The sequence below is a fragment of the Myotis daubentonii genome, chromosome 14 (genome assembly GCF_963259705.1).
Source record: "Myotis daubentonii chromosome 14, mMyoDau2.1, whole genome shotgun sequence".
Taxonomy (NCBI): domain Eukaryota; kingdom Metazoa; phylum Chordata; class Mammalia; order Chiroptera; family Vespertilionidae; genus Myotis; species Myotis daubentonii.
In genome coordinates this window covers 43,909,858-43,929,920 of record NC_081853.1, presented here as the reverse complement: position 1 = coordinate 43,929,920, position 20,063 = coordinate 43,909,858, and the positions used below count along the sequence as shown (strand labels likewise).

Below are 20,063 nucleotides of genomic sequence, written 5' to 3'. Positions count from 1 at the left end.
CTCTACCGTGCACGAATGTTGTGCACTGGGCCTCTAGGTTTATATAAAAATGAATCTAGAGCATTTCAAAATGTCTTCAAAGATCCGTTTTTTCCAATCCTTCTGTTTTACCATTCTTAGAGTTTGCTTTTTTTTTTTTTGTCTTGGTGTTTGTGCCTTATGGTCACACGATGGCTGCTATAGCTCCAGTCATCCTGGCTACTCCATTCATGGTCAGAGAGTCAAAATTAAGTCCTTGCAGGCGTATTTCTCTTTCTATTAGAGAAAAAAAATATTTGAAGGATGCATTCTCTCCCTAGAAGACTTCCTCTTAGATCTCATTGTAGAAAACAGAATTAACTTTTTCAAAGAACAAAATTCCGTTTTTTATTAGTAGGTATTTATCAGGGGACACTTTGCCAATCATTAATATTCACAGCTAGAATGTGCAGGGGTCTTCCTGCCTCAAGAATCACAGTACTCAGGTATACCTGGCATATGACATGGATATGCACAGACGAATATAGCAATTGCAGGACCAATGGCTTGTTAGAATTAGCCGATGGACTCAGGAAGCCACTCAAGGATATAGAAAATAAAACTTCTTTCCTTGTAAATGAAGGAAGGAAGCTTTGTTTACTTACTTTCAAGCAACCATAGAATTCTGACATACTCTTTTTTTTTTTATAATCCTTACCCAATGATATGTTTATATTGATATTAGAGAGAGAAGAAGGGAAAGAGAGAGAGAGAGAAACATTAATGTGAAAGAGAAATATTGGATGCCTCCTGTACGCACCCCAACTGGGGATCAAACATGCAACCTAGGTATGTGCCCTGACCTGGAATTGAACCTGCCACATTTTGGTTGTATGGGATGACACTCCAACCAACTGAGCCACACTGCCAGGGCTGATATAATATTTACATTTCTTCCCAACTCTTAGAACAGGATAGATTCAAAGCCCTTACCAGAGATCACTGTTTGCTCAGTTACTTGGATACAGCTTCAGAATCCTTCTCAACAAAGTGATTTAGGCAGCAGTTATCAAGAGATCTGAGTCGGCACTGAGGAGAAATGATACCTGGATTTTTGTACTAATGTTGGTTTTGTAGCTTTAGGGGGAAAAGCATAGATAGCATTAGTTCCTGTGGACAGTGCACTCCTTTCTTCATGCATTTATTCATCAAAATTCATTTATCCAAAACTAATCAATCTCTTACCCAGTGCCAGGTACTTTGTCAAGGCCTGAATATATTAAGTAAAGTTAATCATATAAGAGCAGAACAGAAATAAATGTAAATTTTAGACTCAGTACCACTACAACATTTAGTAAGTGTGACATAGCTAATAATCTTAGATGTGAATTCTAATTTGATAGTCCCTTGGTTCAGAATGCTAAGCTGTGTGTAGTCATTTTCCAAGGAAGCCCTTGGGAAAGACCCTGGAGAGGAACAAAGAATCCTGAAGCATTCAAATATTTCCTCTGTCCCTTCAAAACAAAAGAAAACCAAACACAGCACCATATGCCAGAAACCAGCCTACAGAACAGACGAGGATCATCTGAGAGTGTCTGTAGCCTCCCCAACAGCAAACCTAGTGACTCCTGCTTGAGCCTAACTGGATCTGAAGATGAAACAGTTGGGATGTGACAGTTTCGCCCTCAGTGGTTTGGGGCAGTAGCAGAAATGCGGGGACAGTGCAGGTTGGAGGGGCCATGCTACTGCCATCACGATTTTTCCCCCCCGACAGTCCCCGGGAAAATGCAAGCCGAACCAACCTCTCCTCAGCAGCTCTGTAACCGTGGGGCTCACGCAGGCAGATTGGCATCTGCAGGCACATCTTTAGCAAGTTGGCAGCCTCCGTGCCCTTTGCAGGTTGCAATCAAACCTGCCTTCTACAGCAGCCTCTTTCTGGTTGATTAACTTTAATGTAATTTTAATTAAAAACCACAGTGTCAAAGGGTTTAGCTACTCGAGAAATGAGCACAGACTGCGGCCCAGTGGCAGCAGTCACTTGGAAAATGGAAATGTGTCTTGACAATGTTGTGCAGGGGCCAGATAAACAGGGTCGCTGCAGTGCTGCTCGCAAACACAGGAAACGGGCAAGGGAACATCAGAACCGCGAGGCTGGCTTGGAGGTCCGGGGGCTCTGCTGTATGAGTTTCAGGTGCCATCCACAATTTTTAGACCTTGTTCAGTCCTGGCACCAAGTACTCTCTCCAGTGGCTGGCTGTGACCATTCTGTTCCCCTATTGGCACTTTAGCCTCTAACTCAGCACACAAATCTAGGTTAAATATGAATCAAATTTCACATGGGGAAAAATAGCCAACCCTTACTGTATTATTTGACTGTATACCTTCCTTTTTCTCTGTATATATGTTTTATAGAAAACTGGAGATTTTAAATATTAGAAATAAATATTTCTTTCAAGGAAATTCTTCCTTTGAGGGTCAAGTCCTTGGTTTTTTAAAAAAATAGTGCCAAAAAACTAAAACGGAATGATTTCTTAAAAAAAAAAAAAGATTGCTACATTACTCAAATTGGAAGAACGAGTGCAGATAATCTTGCAAATATGTTGGTCATGCTAGCTTTAGAAAATAGGTTTTATTCACTTGATCTTCTAATGCATTAAAATATGAATATTTTAAAATTTCTAGCTAGCCTGAAGATATTATTTTTCCATTTCTATTTCCCTTTAATATTTTGGTGGATGTTAATGTTTAAAACAGAAAACTGAAATGTGATTCTGTGTGTGAGAAGTATTTTATTAATGCTAGTGGTCTGAACGCCTCTATTCCACGCTAAACTGCCCTTTATTCTTCCTCAATGTAGCTACATTTTCAGGGCACAACTCTCAGGAGAACACCTAGTGACGTCAATTCTTCAGAGGAGAATTTCCTCCACCAGGTTTATGGGATGCTGGGGCTGCTTTGCTGACAGATGGGGCTGGTACAGGTGGGCCCAGAGCCATCTGAACAGAAGGGGCCCCTGGACCCTGACAGAGAGGATAGACAGAACGGTGGGGGAGAGTTTAGGGCAGTGGACAGGGAGGGGAGAGAGGAGGCATAGAGGATTTCTACACCGAATCCAGCAGAGAGGAAGAAAAGCAAAAACAAGCAGATGGGTGGACAGGGAGAGGTGATTTGAATTGTATAACTTGCTTAAGAGACTAATAAAAAACAATCTCTGGGGACAGGACTTCACTGCAGGCAATCTTGGAAAAGTAGAAATGTATCTAAGATTGCCAAAGCAAAGAGAAGCACAAGGAAAATAAATATGAAATAGAAGGTATAAAAAATGAATTGTGTGTCAGCTTGTGGGATGAATTCTCTGCAGGCCCCTGTTTGTATTCAGGTAGTACCATTCTCTGGCTGTTTCTATTGGTGAAGAGCCACTGTTATTGCCCGCATCTTCATTGCTTTCTCTACTGAAAGACAAAATAGAATTTTGATTGTCCGTTCAGCTGGTGACATCATTGATCAAAATGGACTTAGAACAACTCTATACATTTATAAAGTTCCTATGAGGCCAATTAAAGAAAACACCTACCAGAGTGGGTTCTGAATAAGTTAAACCAGAGTATTCCAAAAAATATCTTCCCTAGAATATTATTTTTCAGGATATTTATATGTGAGTTTTAGAAAAATGGTGACACGAAAGTGGGGAGGGCTGGGTTACACATCAAATAGATTTTTTAATTGCAGGACTTCTCAGGGCCTTCACATGCTCTCTTACATATGAAACTTTTCTTCAATTTTGGGGTTAACTGACAAAGTAAGTACCTAGAGAAATAGAATCAGGCTCCCTTGAACCAGTCAAAGGCCACGGGGCTTTGTCCTTGTCATGGAGATTATCTATGTGGGTACATTTGCAATGGACATGAATCTGCATTTGCATTGCAACCTGTGTTCAGCAAGAGACTGGCATTGGCCATTCTGCTGAGAAGTCATCTTATATCTAATAGTGTAAATCAAAACACTCTATTTACAGGTGACTACATCAGTGGTGGTGTTTAAAAGAAAAACTATTTTGCAGTAGACATTTTTAATTTAAAAGTTTATACTCGGTTACAAATGATAATAAAAATTAATTTCTGAAAGTTATGGCCTAACGACTGACTGGAATGGATTCTGGCCATACGCACAGCTGTATCTGTGTATTATCACTGAATTCCAAGCTGACTGCTGATATTTTTGTGTGTGTCTTCATTTACAATTGATAATGTCCTTATTTACAATGCATAACAAATAGACCTTAAACTCCATGACAACAGACAAGTATATTTTTGTTCAGTCTTGATAAGTGTCCCCAACACTTACCAATGTAGTAGTCTGAACTCTCAACAGATTTGATTAGAACAAATGAATTGCCCCCTGGCTAATGTTGGATACTAGTTGTGAAATATCAGAAAGCATGAGAAGGTTGCACCAAACAATGTGGGAAATAACTTTACCAAACATCATAACCCAAAAGGATGATTCATTTTCCTTTTGTTCACTGTAATATTGAGCACCAGTTCTGCTATGAACCCTGAGAGAGAAAGAGAAAAAAAGAATGCAATAAGAGAGAGCTTTTAGGGATCAGATCAATTTTAACACCAGAAGAATTATTATTATTTCTTTTAATTAAATCTTTATTGTTCAGATTATTACATTTGTTCCTCTTTCCCCCCCCCATATCTCCCCTCCTCCCAGTTCCCGCCCCACCCTCCGCCCTCACTCCCCACCCACTGTCCTCATCCATAGGTGCACGATTTTTGTCCAGTCTCTTCCCGCATCTCCCACACCCCTTTCCCCCCCAAGAATAGTCAGTCCATTCTCTTTCTATGTCCCTGATTCTATTATAATCACCAGTTCATTCTGTTCATCAGATTATTTATTCACTTGATTCTTAGATTCACTTGTTGATAGATGCATAATTGTTGTTCATAATTTGTATCTTTACCTTTTTCTTCCTCTTCCTCTTCTTAAAGGATACCTTTCAGCATTTCATATAATCCTGGTTTGGTGGTGATGAACTCCTTTAGCTTTTCCTTATCTGTGAAGCTCTTTATCTGACCTTCAATTCTGAATGATAGCTTTGCTGGATAAAGTAATCTTGGTTGTAGGTTCTTGGTATTCATCACTTTGAATATTTCTTGCCACTCCCTTCTGGCCTGCAAAGTTTCTGTTGAGAAATCAGCTGACAGTCGTATGGGTATTCCCTTGTAGGTAACTGACTTTCTTTCTCTTGCTGTTTTTAAGATTCTCTCTTTATCTTTTGCTCTTGGCATTTTAATTATGATGTGTCTTGGTGTGGTCCTCTTTGGATTCCTTTTGTTTGGGGTTCTCCGCGCTTCTTGGACCTGTAAGTCCATTTCTTTCACCAGGTGGGGGAAGTTTTCTGTCATTATTTCTTCAAATAGGTTTTCAATATCTTGCTCTCTCTCATCTTCTGGCACCCCTATAATTCTGATGTTGGTACGCTTGAAGCTGTCCCAGAGGCTCCTTGCACTATCCTCGCATTTTTGGATTCTTTTTTCATTTTGCTTTTCCGGTTGGATGTTTTTTGCTTCCTCGCATTTCAAATCATTGACTTGATTCTTGCGCTCCTCTGGTCTGCTGTCAGGAGTCTGTATAATATTCGTTATTTCAGTCAGTGTATGCTTAATTTCTAGTTGGTTCCCCAATATAACATCGAGGGTTTCATTAGTTTTCTTGTAGATCTCATTAAGTTTATCGGCGGCTTCTAAACAGTTCTTGAGAGACCTTAAAAGTGTGGTTCTGAACTCTATATCTTCCATTGACAATTTTGTCCTGTTTCTTTGTCTCCGCATTTTGTTATGCTTCCTTGGTGCACCCCCTAGTGGTCTTTGTTCGCAGTCTTATAGTTAAACCTTGATTGTTGTAGCTAATACCAGGGAGGGTTTGACCTCCAGGCCAAGTGGCTATGAGAATCAGCTGTGTCAGCAGTGAGAGAACGTCTGTCCTCTAGGGAGGTGCTAATCTAGCCTTTGCCTGAGGCTATCCGGCAATTGCCTCTGTGCAGGGCTTGGGCAGGGCGGGTCGAACAGGATCAACAGCGTGGGCCGGAGAGAGCAGTTATGGTGGCTCTCAGTCCTGTCCCCAGGGGCTCTGCCTCTCTGAGTCCCAGCACCCGCTGCAAAGCTCAGAGAGAAAGCTGCACTCGCTCTGACTGAAGCCAGACAGTCCCGCTTCTCCCGTTTGAGTCTGGGTCCCTAAAGACTCGCCTGTATCTGGAGCTCAGAGTCTGTGACTCCCTCCCGATTGAAAACAACAACCGCGCCCTCCGCCGCCAGCCCGCTCTGCGCACTCCGCACCTCAGAATTTGACTTCAGCACTGTGCCTCCTCTGAGTGTCTGTATGCGTTTCTCTTTCCTCCTAGTTGTAGGACTTCCACTCAGCCAGTGGTTCTGTGGTTCTGGGTGATGTCCATTCCGTCTTTTAGTTTCACTTTTGAAGTAGTTGTTCAAAGCAGCAAACTCTGGCGTTAACCTATGCCGCCATCTTGGTTCTCCCTCAACACCAGAAGAATTGAACCAAATTGTTGGGTGAGATAGAGGGAGTGGGAATTGGGGAGTGTAGAATGAGTACAAAATTACCCACATTTAAGCTCAAGCTTCCAAATGGGAGTAATCCACAACCTTAGATTGCATTTCATCGGAACGATGAATGTTGGATTTACATTGGTTGGGGACAACAGAGCAAGCTAAAGGAGGCAGGGAGGGCACATTTGATGTGGGAACTCAGCTCCTCCCTTGTGAACACTGAGAGCCCAGGTCTTGGGAGATGGCCTAATAGATGTAAAAGGGACTCAGCATTAGTCCTGCTGTGTCATAATAACAACTTGCACATTTACACAACATATTTTCTCACTACATTAAGATTTATTATTGTACGTAAACACCACAACAGCTCTGGGGGGGGGGGGGAGGCGTATTCTTATTCTCTAATTTTATTCTAATAGACAAGGAAATGAAGGCTCAGAGAAGTTAAAGTCATGATCCTATAACTAGTAGGCTCACAGTTGAGCAGAGTAGAACCATCCAAATGGTCTGGCTCTGAGTCTTCTGTCATAAGTCCTTTTCATCAGCATAACTTGAAGCAGGTGGTTTAATCTTTGTCCCAGAGGCCCATTGTAGTGCCGAACACCTCTCTATGCTTAGTAAGCAGTAATAAAAAGCTTTGTTTTCATTATTGAGCTTCTTACTTTGTGCCAGACACTGCTCATGTTTTGTGTATTATATGCCTATCTGCCCATTAACTTAAATGTCCTGGATGGAATATGGGTATTATTCATCTTTGAATTTTAGAAAAAAATCAAGAAGTAAATTATTCAAAAGTGACACTTTCAAATGCTATGGGCCATTTCCCATATATTTTACAACCTTGTTCAGAACAATGAAGATACTACCACACAAACGTTAGTTTGATCTCTATTCTTGAGTAAAATTTTAGTCATAAGGAGTTCAGTTGTGTACAGTTTTGTACAAAATAGCCTGGCCCTCGGTCTCTGTTGGATTATAAACTTCATGAGGATGGAAGAATGTTTGTCTTTTCTCTTCCTTTATCTCTAGCATATTTCTTGTCCTGGAACATAACAGATACTCAATAATTTTTTAGTGAGTAATTAGTGTTGCATTTTTTTCTGCTTATGATGAGATCTGACTTTGGTAAGTGCTTGAGGTAGAACATGGCAGTGACTTCTAATAGTAAAGTTTTGTTTTCCTGGACACATTTGACTGCCAACCTGATTTGTGCAAATGTTGAACAAAATCCATCTTGGAACTTCCCTGATACTCAATGAATCTAGAAAGCAGAAATGGGGAATTTAATTCTAATTGATATTTGTCATCAGCCAAATAAAGCAGATGGGCAAAAACCAGATTTGGGGAGAAATAGTTATTTCTGTAAAGTTTGGGGTTCAGCATTCTGAAATCTCATTACATATCCATTAACCTTCGATGTACAGAGAGGTTTGGATAAGGAGAGCTAAGGGTGAACTACTACTACATTGAGTCAAGAATTCTATATTATAAACCTTTACTTCAATGATCTATTTTAATCAGTGTAACTAACTCATCAGAAAAGGACTGATTTCATAGTTCTCTGGTTTGCATTGTGTTAAGGTGGGGCAGCCCGTGGGGCATAGTTCTTCTGCATTGGTTGGCATCTGCTGAACCTGAGGAGACGACAGCCATGGTAGAGACAAGCCAGCTCTCGTCTTTCCACAGTCTAAGCCCCTGAACCCCAGGCAGTAGGGGAACCTTCTATGGAATACATAGTAGGTGTTTTAATGCCATGTAGAAATTCAAAGGTCATCTTGTCCCCTAATTCTCACATTGACTCTTTCAACTCTGTCTTATTTGATATTGTTGCACTTTGGTGGGTTTTTACTCTTCAATAACCTTGTAGGCAGGGTCTCATTTTTTTTCCTGATTACTTCCAACTCCTCACATAGTGCTCCCTACAAAGTGGCTCAATAAATGGTGCTGATAATTAAGTCATTCACTGAATAAGTATTTTTTGAGCATCTGGTGACCAAAACAAAGATAACGTTATTATTGAGCTCCAAATCACAGAGCCCATTGATCATTCTCTATTGCTCACCCTCCCTTACCTTTGACACCTTAGTGGCCTCCCATGGCCTGCCTCTACTTCCCAACACACTGCTTGACTCTCCCTGACAAGCTGTCCCTTTTCCCTTGACCATTATTCCACTAAATAATTTAATCAATCCTTAAGAGTATGTGGCTAGTTTGAGTTGGAGCCAGGACTAGAACCCAGGTCTTATATATAAATCAAAGATCAAGAAACGGCCAAATCTTGACCGTTTTGATTCATGGAGAGGAAACCCAGATGGACATACTCACAGTACATGCTTCCAAATCAAACAACATTTTCTCCCTAAGGACATTGTTCACTGTCTAGCTAGAACAGTGGTTGGCAAACTGCAGCTCACGAGCCACATGTGGCTCTTTGGCCCCTTGAGTGTGGCCACGAAGTTTCAATCACACTGTAAGTGTGCATCCGCACGTGGTATTTTGTGGAAGAGCCACACTCAAGGGGCTGCAGTTTGCAGACCACTGAGCTAGAAAATATTCAGAGAAAATTCACCTGTTTACCTGCCCTAGGGAAATGAGAAAATTCAATGCCCAAATCATTTATTCAAGAGGGTAATCCATGCTGGAAATTTTGTTTAAAGTATTCTTTTAAAAGGCCCTTCTGTCTTTATTATGACTATAAGGCTGCTGAGTCTGCCCAAGCATATGAAGTTGCAAAAAGGTTTTCTTTTTCAGACATTGCATTCTCCATACAATGAAAGGATTCTTGGCACAGAGTTGGCAATTACGATCTAGGTTTTCTGCATGACATTGTTTTTTTTGTGTGTTTTTTTTTCTAACTAAGCTTTAACTCAGTAGACATCAGGCTACAGTGGAAATACATGTGGCCTAACATGAGCAGAAATAAACACAATTCTAACCAATTTTCCTGTTGACAAAAGCATGTGATTTCTTTGCTTGGGGCCAAAGTTTTAAGAGTAGGCTCTGATTTCTCTGCAGGCACACCCCTCATTTATGTGTGCAAATAGGGTAATTAAGAGTCCAATTACCAGATTTGCATTGGCAAATGGGGGCTTTGTGTAGTAGATAAGATTCTCCATAGTTTGGGACCAGCTGAAACTTAGGTCTTTTATTTTTGAATCAACCCTCCAACAATAACACAGGCTTGATGAGGTTCCCATCTTGCCTCAGTCTGAAGCCATGGCTGAAGACTTCCCTTCATTTTGGTGATTCAGTGAAGCTTGAGAGCCAAAGTTAGGATCTTGAACCTTCTGTACTCTATGGCAAATGCCATCTCAGCTCCTTCATGACCTCTTCTCCACCCAAATCTCTGGACATGTACATATATATACACACCTTCTGGAAATACATGTTTTTCCCTCATCTCATACATTAGATTAAGCCAACTAAAGAAGAGAAAGATGAGAAACTAACATTGCCTATAAAATTATCTTTCTATCCTTGGCTCCTAACCTTCTACCCAACACATTTTTTCCCCAAGCAGAACAGACGATTCCCTGGTATCTTGCTCTAACTGCAAGTTTTAATTAATAGATGAAACATTGTGGTTAAGCATTCTGACTTTTAGGATCATTTTCATAGGTTATGATCTAGATTTTGTTGTTTACTACCCATGTAACTTCAGCTATTATACTCAGTTTCTTCACATATAAGTTGAAAATAATAATCATACATAATCTCTGAGGCATGTTGTGAGTATTTAATGAAATAATTTGCTTGGCAGAGTGCTTAGCTAAGGTAAAAGGTCAATAAATGTCAGCTCTCCTTAGGGTGACAGTATTGTCCAATCTGAACACTTTGGGGATTGAAAAGGGACTCTACTAATAATTTTGTTGGGAGAGCAGACACAAAGTCATGGTCCTTGGTCTCAGGAAGCATATACATAGGGAGATAATTAATTACCAAAACATAAGAAGACTAGTCTTTAAAAGGGTTATAAGCCAGGTGTTCCAACAGCAGTATTGAAGTGTTTGTCTTATGCATCATTGTCCTATTTTTAAACTGGTCAAAAGGCTCAATCTAAAGGGAAAAAAGAGGGCATATTTTTAACTTTTATTTTAGATCAACAGTTCTCCAAATTGGTTGCACATTGAAATCTCTGAGTGATTCCAGTGTGCAGCCAAAGTTGCTGGCCACTGGTTTAAAGCCATTCTTCTCAAACTTGGATGTGCCTACAAATGACGTGGGGTCCTCGTTAATGTGCAGTCTTAAACAGTAGGTGTTGTGCTGGGGCCAGATGTTGCTGATGCTGCTGGTTCATGGAGCACATCTTGAGTAGCAAGAGTTGTGAGTTGGAGTGTGTGTGTGTGTGTGTGTGTGTGTGTGTGTGTGTGTATGAGTGCATGTGTGTACACACATATTCCTATGAAAAGATGTTATTGTTCTCCCTAAAAACCAAACTTGTCTTTTCTCTGTGTTTTGACCATGGCATGGCATACTCAACCAGAGGAAAATTTCCCTCTTGTCTGTGGAAGATTCCTGAGGAACACAAAGCCCCTTACCTGCTGACTCATGCACTCAGAATCCTTCTTAGGCCATCAAGACAGTCCTGTTTGCTGTTAGCTCAGGTTTCTGCTCAGATGTGGTTGTGCTGTTAGTTATGGAGGACTGTCTCGCTAATGGCATCTCAGGGCATTCAATTAGCACATTTCAGGTTTCTCTGGTCATAGACACCTCATAATTTTTTTACTAATGCAGGTGGATCTTTTTCTTTTTCCAAATCATTAGACATCCCTTCCATGTTACTTTTCACTTTCCACCCTGTGGTGGATAAGATTCTATTTTAATACCATCTCAACACATCTCTGTGTTACGGCAATTTAGGGAGAAACCAGGAGCTAACTTATTTCTTTAAAGAAAAAGTTTTTTTTTAATCCCACTAAGACATTGATTCTGCCTCCTGTCTTTACTTGAATTCAAGTATGGAGCCTTGGTGTTAATAAATAGGTGTAATGAAGGCTGTGTCTGAAGATGGCAGCTGAGCCTGGGAAGATGGGGAGGAGAACAGGGTAGGGTAAAAAGAGAAGACTCCTCAGGTTCATGCCTGCAAAGAAGAAGGTAAAAACCACTCCCTTTGGAGCAAGAGCAGATGTAGTGAGCTCCTCATTTTGTCTTAAATCCTGGCATCCTAGGAAGGAGGAGCTCAAGTGGGGCAAAGGTGAGATCTGGTGACAAGTCCTCTGAAGTCAGGTGGGTAGAAGGACTCCGTTTCAGGGCTTTTCAAACTTTACTGTGCCCAGGAATCCTCTGGGAATTCTCACGCTAGCTTGTTTGGCTCAGTGGATAGGGTGTCAGCCTGCGGACTGGAGAGTCCCTGGTTTGATTCTGGTCAAGGACACATGCCTGGGTTGTGGGCTTGATCCCCAGTAGGGGGCATGCAGGAGACAGCCGATCAATGATTCTCTCTCATCATTGATGTTTCTATCTCTCTCTCCCTCTCCCTTCCTCTCTGAAATCAACAAAAATATATATTTTTAAAAAATTCAGATTCTCATTATTAGGTCAGGGTGGGGCTCAAGTTTGGCCATTTCTAACAAGCTCCCTAGTGATACTGCTGACCTAAGACCACACTTTGAGATTTAAGATTCTACAGGCATACATCTAGGGCCATAATTTTCAGCCTTGGCTTCTCATTTGAGTTATCTGAAAAGCTTTTAAAAACCCCAATGCTCAGGCCTTACCCTAGTAAATCAGAAATCCATGGTAGGGGACTCAGGCATCAATAATTTTGAAAGCTTCTTGAGTGATTCCAGTGTTTTGCTTTTTGCCAAATGTTGTCTAGTTGGGTGCATATACTATGTAACCTTCTTGGATTGGCTTTGTTCACTTAGCAATGTGTATTTAAGTTTCTTCCCTGTCTTTTTATGGCTTCACCACACATTCATTTTTATTTCTGAATAATAGTCCCTTGCCTGGATGTGCCACAGTTTCATTATCCATTCGTCCACTGAAGGACTTCTTGGTTACTTCCAAGCTTTGGCAATCATTAATAAAACTGATATAAACATCTGTGTGTGGGTTTTTGTGGATGTAAGTTTTCAAATTGTTTAGGTAAATACCAAGGAGTGCTATTGCAGGATCACATATGGTAAGAATATGTTTGGTTTTGCAAGAAACTGCCAAACTATTGCCCAACATGTCCGTATTATCTTGCATTCTGACTACCTATGGGAATGTGTTTCTACATAACCTCACCAGCATTTCGTGTTGTTGGTTTTTTTGGATTTTTGCCATTCAAATAGGTGTGTAGTGGTATCTCATTGTTTTAATTTGCATTTGCCTGGTGACACATGGTGCTGAGCATCTTTTCATATGCTTATTTGCCATCTGTATATCTTCATTCTACACATATATAAGAATAGTTTCATCACCCCAGGGGGAGTGGTCCTCAACCAGTGAGTGACAGGAATTGGGGTACAAATGCTGCAGTTTCCTCAACCCTTGGGTGAATAACTCTGAACATGTGCTCTATTCTATTACCCAGATTTTCCCCATGGGATTAAGGTCTAGTTGCTCACAGTGGTAACTGACCTATAATGCACAATTGCCTTTCCTTTCCTCTCTCACTTCCCCACTTCTCTTTTGGTAGTAACATCTGGATCCCTGCAGGGGTGGTTGGTCCAGTCAGCTGTGTGGACTGGAGAGCAACCAGATCATAACTGGCTATGAGGAGCTTCTTGCTGTGGTCCTTGACTATTGACTCTGTTCATGAACTCTTGGAGCCCTCAGTCTCCACTGGCAATTGGCATATCAGATCCAGACACCATCTTCAAAGGGCACAAAGATAGGGAAGGAGATCTAAAAGATTAAGCGACACCACATATCCAAACAGACTTGAAACCGGAAGGGAATAAAAGACGATTTGGCAAGTCTGAGGTTTGAGGTTGTTTCCCCATGGGAGGATCATATAGAAGATGAGATCATCTATAAATAAAGAAGCTGAAATGTCTTTGTACATCTGAGAAACAGAGTGAGAACATATATAACCCACTACATACAGATTAGAGGTAATGACTATAATGCATCAAACCAAGCGCCTGGCCGGTGGTAAGAGCTCAGTAATCGGTGGCTGCTGTCACTGACACCATATTGGTCTGAGTGGCCTTTATTGTATTAAGAACTTGTAGCTAGTCTAGGGTGAGCAGAAGGAATCCCTTCTTAGTTCTATTGTTACTCTTAAAAAAAAAACCCAAACCAGTCCTCAAACAGTTTAATGATCAGGATTCTAAATAATGGTTCTTTAATTAGAAGGAATCCTAGATTGGTTCTGGGGCATTGGTCCATTGAAAGTATGAGACAAGTCTGTTCCAAACCTAAGAGTTCGATTTGATTAACTAGTATTGAAATATTGTGTTAGAACTCACTTATAATGAAGAATTGATATTTAAATGAGCAAAGTCAGCCTAAGCCTCAAACCAGCTGAACACTGAGACCACTTACTTGCTATTTCTCCCTTTGGTTTTAAATTCCACACCACAAGAGGCAGAAAACAACAACAACAAAGGCCATATATGCAGCTGAGAGATTTCTTTCTGTCCATTTCTCTTTCTTGTCTTCTTCTTGCCACTGAAGGCAGATTAAAAAGGCATCATTTTCTTTGACATACGTAGAGTACAGTCACCTTGCCTATCAGACTCAAACAGGGCAAAAGAAAAGCGAGGGAGGGATGGGTTTATGGGGAAATTTGCATATACATTTCCATTAGGGTTAAAGACATTTAAATCCACATTATCCTGGACCACAGAATAATGAATGCACTATTATGGACAAGGCTTAGCGTGTGTTGCTGCTGCATTTGGCAGGTTCAAGTCTTGCTCTGGGTGTAATATTTTGTGACTCATTTTTCCTCAAGCATAGAGTAATAGGCTTTAACTTTGCTAAGCTTTTCTGCCAGCCCTTCGCCCCCTGCTGTTCCATTATATTGAACTTGTAAGCAGGACGCTCTGTCCGGCTCACGCAGATTACCGTAGCAATACGGCCCCGCTGAGGGGCTGGTGTCAGGATAAGTGTTAGGGAGGGAGCTCCCCATCTTGGCATGCTGTTCTCATCTTATTAAATTCAGCTTTGTGGAAGCAGGGAGCCTGCCTCTCAGTCACACTGGCTCAAGCCTGATCCAACTGCTACTGTCAGACAATATGAAAATAGGAACCACCACAGCTAATGGCAGGTGCTGCTTCAGAGCTGGAAAAAAAAAGTCTGAGGGGTTTTATTATTATTATGGTTTCACGAGTCTGTGCGAGTGGGTTATTTTACTCTTTTAGACACTTCACTGGATTGAAGGCCTGTTTCAGAAAGCCTTATGCTTTTGAGAAAGGAACCACATTTCCACACTTTCAGCAGAGGTGGGTGCACATATGTTGGGGAGTCCACCTTAGAAGATTGCTTTTGTCTACATTCTCAGCTATAGGTTCTAGTGGATCTCAAGAAAATTCATATTTAATTTCAAATAAATAAATATAAAAGAGAATTCTTAAGTCTCTGGGAGTCAGGAGTGTTCTCAAAATCTTCCAAGTGAAGTAATTTAGATTTGTGTCTTAATGTAACAGAGTGGCTAGGTTCTGCTTTCCATTTTGTTCAAACCATTGAACAAAATGGAAAAATCCCAGCTCTGAAAAGAAATTGTTGGGTGGGTTTGAGAGTCCCCATCTTCACTCTAAATGTCTGCCTTTATATATATATTTAGTTACATATTGCTGCAGAACAAACCACTCCAATATTTAGTGGCTTAAAAGCAAAGCCATTTAATTATTCTGTATATTCTGTGGGTTGTCATTCTGGAGAGTGGATGTTCAAATGATCCAAGCCAGCTTAAGCCTTAACAAAGACTGAATTCAGAGAGCACTTGCATGCTATTTCTCCCACTAGTTTTATTTTGTAAGGAATTAACAGTCAATTTTATTGTGCTTAGACCAGGAGTCCATGAGGCTTGAGGACCCCTGTGTATCTGTCAGTTTTTTTCTCCACATTCTTTTCAGCCTGTTTCTGTAGTCTCATGGAGCTGCTTTTTCTTTCGGTAAAGGGTGCTGGCCTTCTCCTTACTATTCTCCTCTAGTGGCTGTGACTATCTGATACATCCAGCCAACCTCAAGAACCAGGTAGGCAAATGGTGGTAGGGAATGAAGTTGTAAAGCAATGGAAGCCTGGACTGGGGAGAGGGTAGCCATGAGAGAGGGGTTGATAACCCGCCTTAGAGGACCTTGGAAATTTAATAATCTAATTTTTCTCACCAAGCTTTAACCACAAGACACGTCCACCCCCTGTAAGAGCTTCCTACTCCTCCTGGCATCAGCTAAACCATTGGCTTATTGGCATTCCCCATAGTGACATCTACAGACCATCATGAGAAAAAGCCATCATCTTCTCTGTCATTACATTTAAATAGGTTTTGTTAGATGGTTCTTCCTCTGGTCTCACTTAGGGTCTCTGTAGCTGTTGTAAGGTTGAGGGTGGGGCTCAAGCATTCATGACTCTTCACTTGCAAGTCTGACAGGTACCATGGCAAGGACACCTAAGCCTGGGCCGCAGCTGGTTCTCTGTCTCCTTCCGTTGGTCTCTCCTCCACGTAGTCTCTGCAGCAACGTAGCTGAACATCTTATTTGTGTTGTGGCTCAAGGCTGCTAGGCCTTCTTATAGACTCAGGGCTTGGAACTGTCCTAGTGTCATTTCCCCTGCATTCTACAGTTGAAGGGAGTCACAGGTCCAGCCCCGATTCAGTCTTTGAGATGACAGCACAAGGGAGGAAAGACTGGGGTTGCTGTTCATTGGGGACCATCTTTGGACACCAGCTAATGTATCATGTAATATACTTTGGTCTTCAGCCTCCAATAATAATCTAATGATGCCATCAATTCTGCATGATATGCCTTTTTACATGAATAATTTATAGTCAATTCTATAATTTTTATTGAATGTAAGTTTTAAGCTTCTTGGCTTAGCTCTCTATGAAATAGAACCCCCATCCTATCTAATAATAGACAAAGATTGAAATTGACTGTACCTTCACTATGCCTCCCATTGGCTAATCAGCGAGATATGCTAATTAACAGCCAACAAAGATGGCGGTTAATTTGCATACGTAGGTGTGAAGCAGTGGAGCGAAGACTGAAGGCGGCTCCGGCCTGAGCAGCGAGGGCTCTGAAGGTGGCTCCGGCTGGAGCAGCACCGGTTTTCCTTCGGCACCCGGGACCCAGGCCTATTGCATGAATCTTTTCATGCAACAGGCCTCTAGTTACAGTATAAAGTTCATTTTTTTAAATATATTTTATTGATTTTTTACAGAGAGGGAGGGAGAGGGATAGAGAGTTAGAAATATCGATGAGAGAGAAACATCGATCAGCTGCCTCCTGCACACCCCCCACTGGGGATGTGCCCGCAACCAAGGTACATGCCCTTGACCAGAATCAAACCCGGGACCCTTCATTCCACAGGCCGATGCTCTATCCACTGAGCCAAACTGGTTAGGGCTATAAAGTTCATTTTGAGATAGTTGAGACCCCAATTAGTTGAGGTGGGTGATTGGATAGAACATGAGAGTATGGAAATGCGGAAACCAAGTCACTAAATGCTTGAACCAGGGTGAAGCTATGAATATATCTTTTTAACATCTTCCTTGAAAAGTAACATTGAGTTCATCAGGCTTAATAATCCAGAAATCTGTAAGAGGGAGATTCTTGGAACATAGTGACCAAATGTAGCCCTTCAACTTCATCTCCAATTTCAATCTGGTTGCTCCTACTCCACCCAAGGCAGCTGCTTCAGGCTGGAAGGAGCCTGGGACCCAATTTCCACACTGAAAAGTTACATGAGCAAGAAATAAAGTCATATTATGTTTATTCAGTGAGATATTTATATTGTTTGTTATAGCATCTCTCCTACCCTCATCAGGCAGGCTCTACTTTTTATAACTTTCTGTAGAACTGCCAGGAATTTTAACTGGTGCTTCTCAGGTGCTCAGTAAATACTTGTTGAATTGATGATCAAGGACTAAGCAAGTAATTTACTACAAAACAAGGTATGGGTTGAGGAATATAAATTTAAAAAAATGTTGATTTCTATATTAGATTGCTCAGGAATGGCCTATGGTAGAGGAAGTAATTTTAATTTCCTTTTCCACTCGGTTTTAAAAATTTTTTTTCTGCTCTCTCAGGGGCCTATTAAGAGATGGGAAAGGTAGAGAAGGTGACATTCAAAGGTTATTTATTAGCTGTCTGCTTTGTTTCTCCTCAAATCTAATTTCTCTCCTTTAAAAGATTTTACTGCTCTAAGGAGTGGTATCTCGTACAAAAAAAAAAAATCAAAACCAACTAAAATAATAATTATATTTAAAATATATTTCCTAGACTCTAGTTGAATCTGTGAATGAATGTCTCTAGCAGTCTAAATATCAAAGACAGAATGAATTTTGAAAAGTGCTGTGCAGCCTAACCCTACTTATTTACTAGTTCTCACCTCCTTAATAGTCCACAAACTCAATACTTCTCACCGAAGACCCAGCAGTCTCACCCTGCTTCCCCACCAAGATTTCATAGCCAAGAGCTGTAATGAGGTCTCCTGCAAGTGCAGCTCCCATTATGTTTACCAAATATGTTATGGTATCTTTACTGAAAGATTGTTGTCAACAGTGTGTGTCTCTCTGGGCACAGTTTACAAGGTGATTCTGTAAACTTACATCATTTTTTTAAATCAATTAATCCTCTCTCCCAAGCAATGTGCTAATCTGTCCTGCGCCTCCTTGTCATTGGTGTGAATTATCTGTTTCCAAAAGCATTTTGCATATTCATACAATGTTATCATTCAAATGTACAATATTAACCCAAAGTGGTTTTCAAGCCAAAAGTAATTAATTCTGTTTCAGATAAATCTATTAGAATTGGAAGTAGAGACTCTGTGCTGGTTTTTGTCTTAGTATTTCTAGAAAAGTAGGCAATATGCAGTGGACTGATAAGTATGTTAGATCCTTTATTAAGTCATACATGTTCTGATTTACCTGAATAACAGTAGGTTAGTCGTAACTACATAGAGATGAGGGCATGTTTAGCTTTGAGAAAATGCAATATGAAAAGTCAAGTTTATGAAGGATTTAAATTATGGGGCAATTATTTGCATTATAAATTAATGATTTGCTTCACAGGAACTTGATAATTTATTAGTAAGTTGACTAAAGAGGCTGCGAGGTTAATTTAAAGCATGAGTCAGAAACTTTGTCTTAAAAAATTATAGTAAATATTTAGGCTTTGTAGTCCATATGGTCTCTATCACAATTATTCAACTGTGCCTTTGTAGGGTATGTATGGAACAAAACCAGCCATAGATAATTATATAAATGACTAATCATAGTTATATGCTCCAATAAAACTGCATTTGTGAACACTAAATTTAAATTGCATATAATTGTATTATGTCATGAAATAGTCTTATGATTTGACACATGAATAACAACATGCTGACCCCTGATTTAAAGTACTGTGAGAAAGTCTCAATTGGCAACCAGAATGCAATTAAGGTGAAATGCTTGATATCACAGTGTATAAGAAAAATAGGAATCACCATAGAGCAGCCGTGGGCAAACTACGGCCCGCAGGATCCGGCCCGACCGTACCCTTTTATGTAATGATGTTTACTTTGAATTTATATTAGTTCACACAAACACTCCATCCATGCTTTTGTTCCGGCCCTCCGGTCCAGTTTAAGAACCCATTGTGGCCCTCGAGTCAAAAAGTTTGCCCACCCCTGCCATAGAGCATCAGTTTAGAATGTAGCGTTAACTGCTGGAAGCTCTGGCAGTGTGGTACAGATGTGAGAAAAAGGCACAAAGAGGCCCTGTGACAAACTCCAGGGAACTGGGAAATGTGCTGACTTGGCCTATACGAGACCTCACATCTACTAGTAAAGCTCTTTAACTATACCTGTGTCTTTTCTTCTATTTGCTCAGGGCTCAGGCTGAGGAGTTGATGGGGTTTTGAATAATTTCAGCCTCATCATTTTCTAACTTAACCTGTCTGCTTTAGACAATATAATTTTTTTAGTCATGGGTGGCTCAGAACACAGGACCGATCCCGGGTCTCACGTTCATAGATTTGAACCAGAAGTTATAGGGTACGGCCTTGAAATTTGCATGTTTAACAAACCACCTCATGAAAACTGTTATAAAGTATTCAGATCAAGTGGCACTTGTCCCAGGAGCAATTTTACATTTGCTTTTGTGATTATTATAAAACGGTCTGACTCTTCTACTAGACTCTGAACGCCATAAATCAGGGTTCAAGGTAATATTTGGCTCACATTTATGTCTTACAATGTCCAGCACATTGCCTGGATTGATGGTTATTTGTTGAGTGAATGAACAAGAGAATGAACGAGATAACACCGTGGATTATGTACTATGCTCCAGGCAATTAGAAAAATTGAATAAGCGTTCTGCAACTCTAAGAGACACCATGCCTCCCATGTGGAGCCAACAGTGAGACATTGAAGAGGGTTTCCTGCCATCCTGCTACA

General features: G+C 40.7%; 1 non-coding gene across 1 annotated transcript; it reads right to left on the bottom strand.

Annotated features, from left to right (window-relative positions):
• Positions 1–15,842: 15,842 nt before the first annotated feature.
• On the bottom strand, positions 15,843–15,928 carry LOC132215993 (small nucleolar RNA SNORD35). Its single transcript, XR_009448679.1, has one exon. It is a non-coding gene; the product is annotated as a small nucleolar RNA SNORD35 (small nucleolar RNA).
• Positions 15,929–20,063: the final 4,135 nt, after the last annotated feature.